The 16,220-nt window shown below is 44.7% G+C and overlaps 1 protein-coding gene across 1 annotated transcript in view; it reads left to right on the forward strand.

The window, feature by feature from the left end:
• Window positions 1-584: 584 nt before the first annotated feature.
• Window positions 585-16,220, forward strand: part of COL6A6 (collagen type VI alpha 6 chain) — a 142,476-nt gene continuing 126,840 nt past the window's right edge. The window contains exon 1 of the mRNA XM_070577739.1: window positions 585-807. The gene's annotated coding sequence lies outside the window, so the exon portion shown is untranslated. The remainder of the gene's footprint in view (window positions 808-16,220) is intronic.

The raw sequence follows: 16,220 nt of genomic DNA on the forward strand, positions 1-16,220 counted from the left end.
GACAGATAAAGGAATGGACAGTCAGTGAGAAAAAGTCAGTAGACCAAAGAATCAAGGATATTCTCTTCTGGACCCTGAATTCCGAGCCGGGGTCCCCAGTGGCGCTTGACTTCAATCATGGGGTGCACCGTGGCTGGTCTCGGTTCCCAGGCATGAAGGATAAGTTCCCACCACCCAAAGACTCTTGGGCTCCCTTGCTAGTCCCTGCCTTCTGCAAGAAGACCCCAGAACACAGACAAAGCCGCCAAGCGACCGCAGTTCCAAGAGTAGGAGGAGAGCTGCAACCTTCCGTGCGCCTCGGATCGCGCGCCCTGCCTGTCTGCTGGGCGCAGAGAGGGCGCGCACCATGAACGCCCGGATTTTCCCGCCCTCAGTATCCTCCGAGGGTCTGGAGCTGGGGATAGAGGTTCCACGTAGCGGAGAAGCCGGCGGGGCGGTTACAGCCCCCGTAATCCCCCAACTCCAGCTTCCGTCACCTCCCTATGGCTGCGCCCCCCTCCTGGGGGACGTGCTCTGGGCCCGGGGCCGCCGGGGCGGGGAAGGATCGGGCCCTGGGCGGGGAGAAGTATTTATATAGCGGCAAGAAGGGGCGAGGGAGCTGCCGCCCTCCCGCCCGCAGGACACCGGGAGACGAGGGGCTGCCCGCGCTGCCTCCGGTCCCTTCCGCGGTTCCCGAGGTCCCCACGGTCCGCGGCGCTCGGCGCTGCGCCCGGGGGGTGAGCTCTATCCGCTCAGTGCGCGCCGCGAGGAAACCCGCCCAGGGCTTGGAAAGTGTAGGGCTGGGGACCGCGTGGAAGTTTCCCCGAGGTAAGTCCTGGGACCGAAGTCCGCTGGGACGGCAAGAGCCAGAACTAGGTTTGCAAGTGGACGGTAGTTGCATGGCAGGGACGAGCCAGATAGAGGGGCTGCGTGAAGACTGCGGCGAAGGAGAGAATTGAATTTCAGAAGCTCAAAATCGCCTCCCTCCGTTTTTCACCTCCTGCGGTCTGAGTTAGCTGCCCTCACCCCGTCTTTCTCTTGGTTTCCTGCATCCCTTTGTCGGAGAACACTCTGTTGCCACTCTCTGCTCCGGGCTCGGTGTCCCCCACCGCACACCCGAGTGCCTCAAAGGCTGAGAGGTGCCTGACTCACCACTGCGTCCTCATGCCCAGCCCAGGGCCTGGCATGTGGTAGGCACCCGGGACTACACTGGAACGGATGAATGAGGTTAACTAGCCTGGGGCAGGAAAAGTCACTCCCAGCCTGTGCTTGTGCTTCTGCACCTCGCCCAAATCTGTTAAAGATGGGTAGGGGTTTATTGTTGTCTGAGGGGAGGGAAGAAGACAGAAAAAAGGCGCCCTTTTATAAATGTCCAGTGACATTCTGCAATGAGTGGAACCCTAACTACCTGGCTGAGTGTCAGCTGTGCAAATGATTTTGATGAGGGGAGGAGGCAGGCTGAAGAAGGAAAGGCATTGGAACTAGGAAGTGAGTTCTTTTCTTCTGTATCCCTTTGTGATAGAGATTTCTCGCTTCTCTTTGTAGAAGTCTATCTATGGAGATATTTAGAGATGATCTTTGCCAGTGGGGGAAGCAGTTTTGAGAGGGGAGAAGGGTGGTGGCATTGATTCACTCACACCGTCTGAGATGTGGGTGAAAGTCACAAGGGGAGACAGCAAGGATATCAGAAGTCTGGAGAATTTCTGTGGTTACAGAGTCGGCAGTCATGTTGCTTTTTAAAATAAAGATCTATTTGATGAGTAGTATTTTCAATATAAAATTTTCAAGTATTCCATTTTGAAGTTACAATGCTAAACTTAGTGTTTAGTGTCTCAATAAAGGGGATCACCAACATAAAAATCCTGAAGAATCTAAATAAAGTGTTTTAAAATACATGGCCTTAATTTCCTCCCTCCTCCTCATTTTATTCCAAAACATTAGAAGTGCAGAGGAGAACTTGAAAAGAAAGTTTGTCTTCCACCCAAAAGTACTTGTGTTTCGGACTTTGTGCCATGTGAAATTAAATTTTGTGATGTACGTGAAAGACTTTAAGCACTCATTGGAGAATCATCTTTAGTTTTTTTTTTTTTTGGTAACAAAAACCTATTAATTTTACCAAATCTTCTCGTGAAACAATTCTCAAAAAAGACCCTTGTTAAATATAATATATTTTCAATTTCCACTTTTCCCGTTTCCTTCAGATAGTCGGATTTCAGAAAAGTTTGAATAGTTGGGATATTTGTAAAGAAAAGAATTATTTATTTGCACAGACAGCACAATTAAATCACCAAATGACGGTCAGGTTACAAGAATTGTGAATAAAAGTTGGTGCGTTATTTACTCATCTATGTACGCAGTACGCTACATCGTCTCGCTAATATAATGGTCTTAAAAATGACTGAAAAAACTCTTCCCTGTCAGTAAATATCTCCTGCCCCTGGAATTTCTCAAAAAATATGTGATTGCTAGCTATACACTCTGCAAATAAATAAAAGTGGTCCAGACTAAGGAGTACGTGCTTATAACCAAAGATCGCTCCCTCTACAGTCCCCAGAAAGTAGAATGAAGATTCGATTTGCTATGTTTCTACTTTTATAAGGATCGTGAATATAAGACTTTTCCAGGGTGATCAAATGTTGGCCAGAATCTTTCTTCTCCTTTCCTGACCTTGTTGTTGTTGTTGTTGATAAAGTAGGACGTGGTTTAGCTTTGCTCTGAAACAGGTCTAAGTTCAAGTTACAGACTAGCTTGCATATTCACTTAACCTGAGTCTTTTCTCGCCTATCACGTGGAACAAGGATACTGCCTACCTCACAAAGTGTTAGAAAAAATAGGAAGATCCTTATAAAATGCCGGGCATAATTGCTCAATAAATGAAGGTGATGGGGATGGTGGTGGTAAATTGTAAGGATCAAGGCAAACGGAAGTGTTCCCAATAATTCAGTTAATGTTGAACCCAATTTTATTCCATGTTTTGACCTCCCTGAAATACCTTCTTTCCATGGAGTGTCACACATGATTCACAGAAATGCATAAGCTGCCAAATATTGTAATCTCCCTTTTGCCCTGGAAGTGTTGCAGTTTGTAGAGATCATTTAAGGAAAGGCCTGTCACTCAGGCATGCTGGCTGAGACGCTGGGAGTGTGGCCATTCCGATTTCACTAAGGATTTCTTCCTATCTTATGCTTGACAGCGGGTGGGGGGGCTCTTTTCCCAGAGAAGACAATTTCTTCCCGCAGGTGGAAGGCTTTGAAAAGTGCACTCAGTATTTTAGTGTCTTCGAAGAATGATAATAAAATCTTTCTACTTTCAGCAGAAAGGTATTATGTTTACATTTTCAGAATTTTAAAATAAAGGCCCAAAAATCAAGTTCTTCATGGGAATGGAGAGTTAAAAAGGCATAGGGGAGGGGATGGCCCCGTGGCCGAGTGGTTAGGTTCGCGCACTCCGCAGCAGGCGGCCCAGTGTTTCGTTAGTTTGAATCCTGGGCGCGGACATGGCACTGCTCATCAGACCACGCTGAGGCAGCATCCCACATGCCACAACTAGAAGGACCCACAACGAAGAATACACAACTATGTGCTGGGGGGCTTTGGGGAGAAAAAGGAAAAAATAAAATCTTTAAAAAAAAAAAAAAAAGGCATAGGGGATCCTTCAGAAAAGGGTGACTAATTAAAGGTCAAACTTTTTTTTTTTTTTTTGAGGAAGATTAGCCCTGAGCTAACTACTGCCAAGCCTCCTCTTTTTGCTGAGGAAGAGTGGCCCTGAGCGAACATCCATGCCCATCTTCCTCCATTTTATGCGTGGGACGCCTACCACAGCATGGCTTTTTGCCAAGCGGTGCCATGTCCGCACCGGGGATCCGGGCTGGCGAGCCCCTGACCGCGAGAAGTGGAACATGCGCATTTAACCGCTGCGCCGCCAGGCTGGCCCTAAAGGCCAAACTTTTTAAGTGAAGAAATAATATAGAGATTTGGTCTCACTCCCTCTCCTGGTTCCTTACCCTCCTTTCAGACTTGTCTTTTCTTAGGGTGACCCCAAGGCGCTGGCAGGGGACTTTGGAAGGGATTGCCATGAATGAAATGGATACTGTTTAGTTAACATAAACCATGTGCAGAGGAAAAGATCTCTTGTGTCTCTCACAAGTTCCCACATGGTACCTGGTGCTTAGTAGGTACTCAATAAATATCTGATAAATGAATGACTCAAAACCTCAGAAGTCTGGCTGAAGTCTTCTTCTCATGTAAATCTGGAGTAGTTACACTTAGAAGACGCACAAACATGCAAAATCTCAGGCAAGATAAAGGCGGCGGTGTCACCTCTGCTTGGGTCTGGGCTTCTGACCTTCCCTTTTGCTGCAGCAGAAACAGCTGTCTACCTTTACTGACACTAAATCTTACCTTATGAGCTGTCCTGATTGACTGGGATAACCCTAAAAGCTGATACTTTTTATGGTTCCAAATAACAAGTCTAAGGAAATTCACTGATTTAGTTTTGCCATGAATAGAGTTTTCCCCAAGTGCTCAAATGGTAGAGGGGAGGGAAGAAAAATGGAGCATACGAACTTAATCTTACGAATATAAACCTCAACATTCCCCCAAACCGCAAAGACATAATTAATAGACGTTTAACCATTCTTTAGCCATTTACAATTAAGAATTGGGTACTGATTTGACTCTAAAATGTTTTTGTAACACTCTAAGTACTGTATCCCAGACTTTAAAGAGGAAAGATTTTGCCAGAGTTAGTTGGCAAAGGCGTTTGTGTTGGCTTGAAAAAAACATAAGCTAATCACTCATTGAGTCCTTTAAAAACAACTTGATTAATGTTTGGCGAGAAATTCTGACTGCAAGTCTCCATTACATGAGTCCAAATACAATAGAACTTTGAAGATCATGAGCAAGTTATAGTCACATTTGGCTACTATTGTTTGGTGGAAAAACTCCCAGAGGGTGTCAGATGGTCCGTGTGCCATCTTTCGGTACCCCTGCCTCACTGTAGGCCAGCTTCGGTAGTTAACTCTATAATCACATTTGCTTCCACATTTCTCTGGGACGGTTAGAATCTGTAATCCTAAGAAGATGATGTTGTACATTGTAGCAGACTTCCCTAATGTCCAGGCTTTTCTCTTCTCTGCGGGCCAGCAGATGATGTCAGAGCCCTGCCCACGTTCCCTCTGCGTGCACTGTTTCAGTGCGTGCTGGAGACTTCTTCCTTCAAGTGCCTGTGAAGGCATGAGGGCTTTCTCTGGTCTTGGGAGCATGCCTGACTTAAGTGGATAAGGCCAGAAGGGCCTGGGAGTTACCACTCCTGGGAACAACTCTCACCCAAGACTAGATGAAAGTTGGTGAATAAATATCCCAGCTTTCTCACACCTTGGGGGAAGCAATGCTTGAGGTATGATGTATCCATTCTTCCAGAGGGGCCAGAGACAATGAGCTCCAGCTGCCCAGAAGGGTAACCTGCCTACTCCTTAACAATCCTGCATTGACTTCCTTCGCTTCCCTGTCTCACTTCCCTGCTCCCCTACAGCGCTTCCTCCTAAATAAACTATTTACACAAATTCTTGTCCAGAGTGCTTTTGGGGAAACTCAACCTCTCATAAGCTTGTTAGCTATTTCAGTAAATGCCGTGTTTTAGCTATAAGTATACCGTAGGTTCTGTCCTAGCCAAAAATTGAATCAGAATGGAATTCTTGCTTTCTACACAGAAGAACAGAATTTTGTCCCTACCCAGTGCTGTTTCACTTGTGTCTGGGTCAGTTAGTTTGTTGGTCATGACCTGATCCTGAACTCCCATCATCTCTTTGAGAACTATGTCATGGAGACAGGGAGGGAGATATCAGTGAGGACTCAGGGTGACCTCATCATTAGAGAAAGAGCACATTTCTCTGGTTATGAGAGTGGCTCAAACACATGCTCCGTAAAGATGGAACTGGCCTCTCAATATTCTGTTGGGTGTTCCTATCCCCTCCACAGGCTTGGTCACCATTTACTTACTGTATTAGGGTTCTCCGGAAATAGAATCAATAGGATATATAGAGGTATATGTAAGAGGAGATTTGTTATAGGAATTGGCTCACATAATTATGGAAGCCAAGAAGTCCTATGATCTGCCATTTGCAAGCCAGAGAACTAGGGAAGCCGGTGGTATAGTTCAGTCTGAGTCTAAAGGCCTGAGATCCAAGAGCACTGATGTTTGAGGACAGGAGAAGATGGACGTCCCAGCTCAAGCTAAAAGAGCAAATTCACCCTTCGTCTGCCTTTTTGTTCCACTCTGTCCCTCAATGGATTGGATGGTGCCCACTTGCGTTGGTGAAAATGATCTTCTTTACTCATTCTATCAATTCAAATACTAATCTCTTCCAGAAACACCCTCACAGGCACACTCAGAAATAATGTTTTAGCATCCCTTATCTCAGTTAAGTTGACATATAAAATTAACCATCACATTTACCAATTACTTCATAACCACCCCACCCCCAAGCCAGAACTTTCCTCAGAATTCCAGATCCAGATATCTAACTGCCCACCAGGCACTTGAACATCTTTCACCACAAACCCAAGAAATCCCACATGCTAGTCGTTATCTTCTCCACAAACCCTCCCCTCTTGCTGTAAATGGCACAACCCAATGGCCCCACCAGAAAACTCTGAAGTAGCCTTAAAGCCCTGTCTTTCTCCCTAGCCCTCATCAACAACCCACCTAATGACTCTTTAAGTCCTACGATTTAATTTCCTAATGATCTCTGTAAACTTCTCTCCATTCTCCCCATCATCTCTGCTCCTAGTTCCCAAACTCCATTCTCTCTTTCACCCAGAAAACAACTGCCTCCTAGTCCAGTCCCTGCCTCTGGTCTTGCTCCTCTTCTAGCATTCTCCTTATTTCAGCCTCAGTGAGCTTCCTAAAACTGTCTCCTCATACTTTCCTCTGCTTAAAATGCTCTAATCCTTAGATAAAATCCAAAATCCTTATCGTGGTTGAAAATCCTCCCACTATCAACCTTTATCTACCTGTCCTTCCTTATGCCTTCCTCTTTCTTTGCCGTCACTCTCAATCCTTCGGTTCCTTAAGGAGAGCTTGCTATCTCTCAGCTTCTGCCATTTGCATTTGGCATTTCCTCTCCCTAGAAGAGTATGATAGTTCTGTTGGATTCAGCAAGATAAACACTATGCTTGACTTGATCCTGTGATGTTTTGAGATGGTAAAGGCAACATTCTAGAAGGTGTAAGTTAAAAGGACACTTTTATAAAGGGGCGTTGGGTGGAACCCAGAGGGAGGAAAGTGTCATTTAGCTAAAAGCATCCTGCTTTTCTGATGTCCTTTCAAACCTTGCATGGAGTGGGTTTTTGGAAATATGTGATATAATAACATATAATGGTGTCTAATTCCCTCACACAGTTTCTTCCAAACAATACTTCTCCTTAAGCTTCAACATCTGCATTCCCTGGACTAATGCCACGAATCCAGTTTCCACACTGAGGAGATTTTTCCAAGAGTTTTGCCTTAATAAATTGTTCTCAACTGCAGTTCCTTCTCGGTTTTCCCCCTTCTCCATGATTACTGTAATCGTCCTGAAATAGCACCATTAAGCATCTAATGATTGGGCCTCCAGGGACCTGTCATGACAATGCTCACAAACCCTGGTACACATTTGTAGGGGATTTAACTGGGTGGAGGCACTAAACGCATCAACAGACGCGTACTGGTCAATGAATAAGGCAAAGAATTTTTAGATTTTTGTAGTGGGGAGCAAGTTAAGTACATAATTGGTGGAGAAATGAGGATAATAGCACCTCCAGGAGCTGTCTGCACACTTTAAAGACTTTTAGGTATTATTTGCTCAGTTACTACTTTGGCGTACTTACTTAAGTCTATGGCAATCCAGTTTTCTAGTTGACTGGGCCATGGGTACCCCGCCCCACTTTGGCACACAAAATTTGGAACCCCCCTTTGTTTCTACATATCCCAACAATTTGGGCACACACAGTCATTTGTAATTAATAGTCATTACACTAAGAAAAATAGGCAAATTGGTGGTTGATAGTGTTGTCTATGTTAGAGACCTACCTCATAAATCCATAAATATGTATGCCTAGATGCAGAATACTTTAGATAGTTGCCTGCTTTCTCCCTTAAACCTGAAGGATCTTTGAATACTCCAGTTCAGAGAGTTTTCTACATTAATTAACTCTGCATTTATTAAGCACTTTATATACATTATCACATTTAATCCTAATGACAACCCTGTGGGGAAAGTAATGTCATTATCCCCCTTCCACAGATGAGGGTTGAGGTTTCAAGGTGCATCAATTGTTCAAAACCACAGCGGGCCAGTGAGGGGACTTGAATTCAGAGTGTGGTAAAACCCAGGCCTTGACACTGCTACTTGTCCATTCTACCTGGCAGGCTGGGAAATGTGTGCTTCAAAAGCCTAGAAGCTTCCAATGCTGATGCTCAACTTAGATCCCTGTATGGTCAGAATAATAGTTCAGAAATCATATTTTTCATGGTAAGAGGATATTTTGACTCATATTTTTTAGGAGAGAGAAGAAGGGAGAATGCTGAACTCAACATGAACATCAAGTCCCAAAATGGTGATGTTTGAGGAGCTACAAAACTCTGTAGCTGGAATCTCTGTCATTGAAATTAACTTCGGTTAATATTTCCAACAGTCTATTCTCATTTTGCTGTTTGACTTTTTATAGAATCCTAGAATTTCAGAGCAAAAATAGGTCTTAAAAATCATACTAAGTATTTTTTGTAAACAAAAGTGATTGGTTTGTCCCCCATCCTTCCCCACAATTAAAATCCTTTAATGACTTCCCACTGATCTTGGGATAAAGAGAGAAATCATTAATAGGTTCTGCAAAGCCTTGCATGGCCTGGTCACTTCTATTCTAGCCTATCCAGTGCCATGCTCCCCTTCATGCCATGTTCTATTCATACTGGACTTCCTTTGGTTCCTGACCATTCTGTTCTCCTTCCTGCCACAGGACCTTTACACAAACTCTCCTCCCTCCTGGAATACCACACTTTTCCTGGCCTGGTTAACTCTCACCCTTCCTCCAGATACTAGCTCAAACCGCAGTTCCTTAAGGAAGCCTTTCCTGACTCTCCAAGTTAATCAGTTCTCTTTATTATATGTCATCACCGTATATAATAATTCAACAAATACTTAATAAGCACTTCTTTATGTACAAGCCGTATTTTAGGTGCTGGAAAACAAGATAGACAAAGTCCCACCTCCAAGAAGGATACGAACAATAGAGAAATCAGGAAATAACTTCCAGGTGGTGTTAAATGCTAGGGGAAAAACAGCCTTTTTTAAAGGGTTAATGACTGACGGTAATGGAGTGGGAGGTTATTTTGGATGGAGTGGCCAGGAGGGCCTCTCTGAGGAGGTGACATTTGAGCAGAGACCTGAGTGAACATGGGAGCGAAACATGAGGCTACCTGGAGGGAAAGGACATTTCCAGGCAGGAACAGCTCTCGCATGTTCAGAGTAAAGCAAGGAGCAGTGTGGCTGGAGGGGAGAGAATGAGAGGGAGAGTAAAGAGGATGCGATCAGAGATCATGGGGCATGGCCCACATCAAGTAGAGCCTTATGGGCCATGCATACAGTATTGGAATTTCATTTAAGTCTGATGGAAAGTCATTGAAGATTTTGAATATGAGAATATTGATCTAATTTATGGTCTTCAAAGAATACCCGTGGGGGCCCAGGCTGCTCAAATCCCTTATAGAAAATGGCGTAGTATTTGCATATAACCTACACACATCCTCCTGTATACTTTAAATCATCTCTAGATTACTTATAATACCTAATACAGTATAAATTCTATGTAAATAGTTGTTATACTGTATTGTTTAGGGAATAATGACAAGAAAAAAGTTTGTACATGTTCAGTACATACGCAACCTTGGTAGGCCTTTCGATCAGCAGTTGGTTGAATCTGCAGATGTGGAACCCGCAGATATGGAGGACAGACTGTACATTAAGAAGGGTAGGGAGGGCTGGCCCTGTGGCCAAGTGGTTAAGTCCATGTGCTCCACTGGCCCGGGGTTCATTGGTTTGGATCCTAGGCACAGACCTACACACCGCACATCAAGCCACACTGTGGCGGCATCCCTCATGGAAGAACTAGAACGACCTACAGCTGGGCTATGCAACTATGTGCTGCAGCTTTGGGGAGGGGAAAAAAGGAAGGGCAGGAGTCAAAGCAGGGAGATCTGTTGGTGCAGTGACCCAGGCAAGAAGCACTGGTGGCATGGACGTGGGTGGGAGGTGGTGAGAAGTGGTTAGATTTGGAATATATGTTGAAGGTACTGTTGACAAGACATACTCATGGATGGGCTGTGCAGTCTTTGAGAAAACTCTACAGCATGAAACACAGTTGTAACATTACACTTGTTGATGTAATTCTTTCAAAATTACCTTGCTCTCTCAGTGGACTGTAAGATCCATGAGGACAAAGACCATGTCTGGTTTCACTTTTCATTGCCTACCCCCTGCCATACACAGTGCCTAGCATAAATAAATCAAAGGATAAATAAATAACCTAAACCAACTTATTCTACAGATGAGGAAAATGAGTCTCAGAGTTTAAGTTAAAGGACTGACCTAAAGCCTATCAGCTCAGACTAGAGTCCACATCTCCACACTCCTCATTCAGGCTTCTTTTCCTCTTGCAGTGGAACCCATTCCAAACACTAACCTCTTTTGTTTGGGGGAGGAAGGGATTACCAAAATGTACTCCAAATATTCCTAATGGGTGACCCATCTGTTTAGCCAGGCACCCACAGATGCCAGCCAGCATTATTCCAATCACCTCTGAGGCTCTATTGGGGCACCTTGAGTCTGTGACATTTCTTCTTTCCTTCTTCAATCTTCTTTTCTTCTCTGGTAAAATCACTGAGCTAAGATCACTTGGTGATTGGTGTGCCTAGGACCCCAAGGAGACTTGTGTTCTGTTCTGAAGGACACTACAGCTTTAGACAAGAGCAGCCGGTGTGCTTAATCTTCATACAAAAAGTTAACCATTCAAAACTGTTCACCCCCAAGGGCATTTTGAGAAAAAAATTAGTTGAGGCAAGCTGTGATTAAGCGGGGGAAGAAAGAATAGAATGCAATTAAGAGTTTCCTCAGTTCTCTTGGAAGGGAAATGCTGACTGAAATGTAACTTTCTCAAGAAATGATCACATCCTTGGCCCTCTGCCTTTCTAATTAAATTCCTGATATGTATATATGGATATTTCATTTAATGAACAGCTGGTAAAATTGGATCCTGGCTCTGTGGAGATTTACCACAGCGCTTCAATGTTTCCGTGTGATTGAATGCTAATATTTAACCCTGGAATACAAGAAGAGGAAATTAGTCTAACCTAGCTGCTCATCATCTGGGGCCTTTTAGGCTGTACCCTCCCTGGTCTGCATAGTAATTGGTTCTGTTCTTTCCCATCAAGTTATTTCCACCATGACCTTTCCTCTTGTCATTGCCCCTTCTTAGAAGCAGCACCCAGTGTGTTTTATGCCTTTCAGAGCTCTTTCTCATGCCCCGAGACCCAGTCTCCACTGTCCTGAAGTTTCTAGTCTAGTGAGGGGACAGACGTTAATGAGATAAACACTCAAGTGAACGTTTAAACACAGATTTGAGACGTGCTATGAAGAAAAATAATAAGGCGCCGTGAGAGAAAAGTCACAAAGCAGATCTAATTTATGAGGACAGGAGAGGTCCTCCCTGAGGAAGTAGCATTGCAATGAAGACCCGGAGGATGAGGGCTGAGCAGCAGCCAAGGTAGAGGGGCAAGAACTTGGCCAGAGAGGGCGGCAGTGGTCAGATGGGCACAGGGCAGGGCTTCTCTAACTCTGATGTCCACACAAACAAGCTGGGGATCTTATTCACTGCAGACCGATTCACTAAGGTGGGGATTCTGCGTTTCCAACAGGCTCCCAGTGGTGCTGATGCTGCTGAGCTAAGAACCACATCCTGAGCAGCATCAGTATAGGCAAGGGCTGGCAAAGGTCTTCTGTAGAGAGCCAGATAATAAACATTTAGATTCTGTGGGTCACATTGTCTCTGTGGCAACTGTCCCACTGTGCCATTGGGATGTGAAAGCAGCCAGGGATAGCATGTAAATGTATGTGTGTGACTGTGTTCCAATAAAACTTTATTTAACAAAACAGAGTCGGATTTAGCTCACAGGTGGTCGTTTGCTGACCCCTGCTGTAGGATCAGGTGGCATCAGTTCTCAATCTTGGCTGTATAGTAGAATCACCTGGATTTCAAAAATATTCACCAAGTCCCTGTTCCACATCAATAAAGTCAGGATCTCTGGGGATGGGGCCGAGGCACTGGTAGAGTTTGAAACTCCCCAGGTGATGCTAAGGTGCAGCCTGGGCTGAGACCCACCGTGGGCCTTAATCTCATTTGATAGTCCCCTAATCTCTCAGCCCTAGGAGACTCCACTTTACTTTGATTCTGAGACACCATCGATTGCCCAATAGTTTTCAAGGAAGGGGGAAAAACAGCAGGAAATGTACAAATCTATAGTAACACCCACCTGATTTCATGAACGTTAAAAAGGAGGGGTAAATGTGTACTTCAAATCCAGGAAATATGGTATTTTCATCCCTATTATACAGATGAGGAAAATGAGGCATAGAAAACATAAAGTACAGATTGTATGATGATGTGCCAAGGAGATATAGGTAAAATATGGTGACTCAGGTTGCTGAACCACCTCGGTTCCCCAAATGTGCAAGCCCTTCCTTCTCCTCTGCATCCCTGCAGGTATGTGCTGGTCTCCCGGCCTTGGCCACGCTTCACCTCCTCTTGAGAATCCGTTAATTCGCGCTTCTTCCTCAGGTCTCCATTTAGCCATCCACTTCTTCTGGGGTGTCTTCCTGACTCCACTCTCCTGCCCTTTGTGAGGTTCTCCATCCTTTAGGGAAAGCTCATCTTTTCCTGTTTACACAGACTTATCCTCCAGGCCCTGGAGAAGTGGTGAGGGTGGGTTCATGACTGCCTTGTCATCATTTTAGCTCCAGCACCTGGTGTGATATTGTGATTTATAATAAATATATATTTTGGTCTTTGTCCATGGTTCCTAGTTCATAGCTCCCAAAACTCATAGTATTTCCTAAGCCATAAGAGCAAAGGGAGCATCTTTTGTTATAATGTTTGGTCTCTTGTCCTCAGTTCCTGAAATCGCTCCAGAGCCATAAAGGTGAAATGGTGTCTCGTTACTCATAGTGAGCCCCTTTCTACCACAACTGGATTTATGTTAATGAGGTGACTTTTGGAAAGCACCTAAAGATGGGGGCTTGTTACCAGGGGAACCAATCATGAGTAGAGGGTTGGAACTGTCAGTCCTACCCCCTGATTTCCAGGTGGGGGCTGGAAGTTGACTCAGTCACCAATGGCCAGTGATTTAATCAATCATGCCTCTGTAATGAAGCCTCCGTGAAAAACCAAAAGGACAGGGTTTGGAGACCTTCCATCATGGAGATGCTGGGAGTAGGAAGCTCTGCATCCTTTCCCCATAACTTTCCCTATGTTTCTCTTCTATCTGGCTGTTCCTCAGTTATACCCTTTTATAATAAGCCAGTAATCTAGTAAGTATAAGTAAAATGGTTCTCTGAGTTCTGTGAGCCACCCTGGCAAATTAATCAAACCCTAGGAGGGGTCGTGGGAACCTCTGATTTATAGCCATTCGGTCAGAAGCACAGGTGACAATCTGGACTTGTATTGGCATCTGAATTGGGGTAGGGGTGTCCTGTGGGACTGAGCCCTTAACCTGTGGGATCTGACACCATCTCCAGGTAGAAGACAGCCAGCTGGCATTAGAGAATTGTGTGGAGGTGTGGAACTGTCTCCCCCCACCCCCCCCACACACACATTGGAATTGGTGACCAGAACTGCTATACCTTGTGTATAGCAGGAGCACAGGAGTATTTGTGGAATGCAAGCACTTGGGGAAAACCCTATGAATAGCAGCAGAGCATTGTCTGATGTAGCACTGGAAGATGAGAGGATGATGCAAAAAAGACCAGGTAGGGTCCTGCTCTGCTGTACACAGGTTGCTAGGAGTCAAAATCAACTCCACGGCACTAACAACAGCAATGCACGTTGTCCCAGTCCTGCTTATTGTTAGTTAAAGCAGAGGGCCGCACAGTGGTTTAGAGCATTTGTTCTCAATGTGTGGTACCTGGGCCTGTCACATCAGCATCACAGGGGAGATTGCTAGAAATGCAAATCTCTGGGCCCATCCCAGACCCACTGATTCAGTCTGGGGGTAGTGCCCAGCAATTTGGTTCAATTAGCCCCCCCAGTGATTCTGGGTGAGGACCACAGGTTAGGGGACGGGCTTTGGAGCCAAACTGCCTTGTTTCAAATCCTGCCTCTGTAGCTTAAAACTGTTTGCCTCCGGGAAATTTACATTGCCTTTCTGTGTCTCAGTGTTCTTGTCTATGAAGTGGACATGACAAAAATGATAGTAGCTACCTCAATTGGATTAACAACACAGAGCTGTTAGCACAGCTCCTGCTCACAGGAAGTGCTCAAAATAGGTTAATTAGTAGTATTAGCTGTGCAACTATGGGAAAATTCATTAACTTCACTGAATTTTACTTCCTTTATCTTTAAAACAAGGATAAAATCTTTGCCTCACAGGGTTTTGAAAGTTAAATGTGTGTGATGGTTAATTTTATGTGTCGCCTTGGCTAGGCTATGGTGCCCAGGTATTTGGTCAAACACCAATCTAGAAGTTGTTGTGAATGGATTTTTAAGAAGCGACTAACATTTAAATCAGTGAACTTTGAGTAAAGCAGATTACTCTCCATAATGTGGGTGAGCCACATCCAACCAGTTGAAGGTGGAGAAGACTGAGGGCTCCCAAGTTTCCAGAGAAGACTGCCTTCAGACTCGAAACTGCAACATCAACTCCTACTGGAATTTCCAGCCTGCCCTGCAGATTTCAGACTTGCCCATCCCCACAGTCACATGAGCCAGTTCCTTAAAGCTCCCACTCCATGTATCTATACAGATACAGATATAGATATATTCTCTATATATGCAACATGTATATACATACACATGCTACGGGTTCTATTTCTCTTGAGGCCCCTAATACAATCTGTTAAATATGCGTTCATCAGGATTTCTCAACCTATATAGTTTCCCAACTGTTGACATTTTGAGCCAGACAATTCTTTGTTGTAGAGAGCTGTCTTGTAGAATGTTTAGCACCATCTGTGACCTCTACCAACTACATGCCAGTAGCACTGACCCCCTCCCCCGAGCAGTAAAAATAAAAAATATCCCCTGACATTGCCAAATGTCCCCTGGGGACAAAATCTCCTCCAGTTGAGAGCCACTGGTATAAATAACTATGAAAATGCAGGAGCCGTTTCTCCCTAGTTCATCACCATTAAACCTGTGCTGGCCTGCTGCTCAGGGAGCCCCACACTCTTTCCTTCCCTCCTCAAGACGAGTTCAACAATTTCCACAAAAATCTGGCTCAAAACCCACCCCACCAAAGGTGGCCCCAACGGTCCCCCCCCTCCTTCAGATCCCGCCCCTATGCCTGTCTTTCCCTGTGCACATTTCTCTTGATCACACTGTTTTCCAACTGTCCTCTCATAGCTTCACATAGCTGTACTTTCCCCTGAACCTCCTCGGGGGAAGGGGCAGCCCTGGTAAGAGGAGCAGATCGTTTTATTTGAGTCCAAATCCTGCTGGTTGCCAGCTTGCGACCTTGGGGTAGTCATTCATTCTTCCTGAGTTTCAGTATTAATAGCTACAAAATGGGAATAGTTAAGTCTATTTTATAGAGTGGTTATGAAGCACAAGTACTTTTTAAACTATAAAAATATACAATTTTCCCCCCAAAGCAAAACCATGGCTTTCCTATTTTTTCGTAAGAGAAAGCCAGTACAGGGGCTTTTGGAATGAAATATGCCCTTGGAAAATGCTAAAGGAACAAATGAGTACATGAATTTGCATATCATATTTTGCATTTTGTTTTAATTTATTTTCTTCTTCTGATAGCTTTTAAAGTAATGTAGGCAGAGTCCTTTCTGTGTCCTTCTGAGATTAATGTATAAATTACCTAGTGGGGCAGTTGCCAAGGCAATGCAATTTGCCTGGTTATTGACTTCAAGTTCCTGGGATGATGGCACTCATCAATAATTCCAACCTACCCCCATTGTCTACATCTTCATTTCCTCAGGGAGCCTG

This window comes from Equus przewalskii, chromosome 15 (assembly GCF_037783145.1).
Source record: "Equus przewalskii isolate Varuska chromosome 15, EquPr2, whole genome shotgun sequence".
Lineage (NCBI taxonomy): Eukaryota > Metazoa > Chordata > Mammalia > Perissodactyla > Equidae > Equus > Equus przewalskii.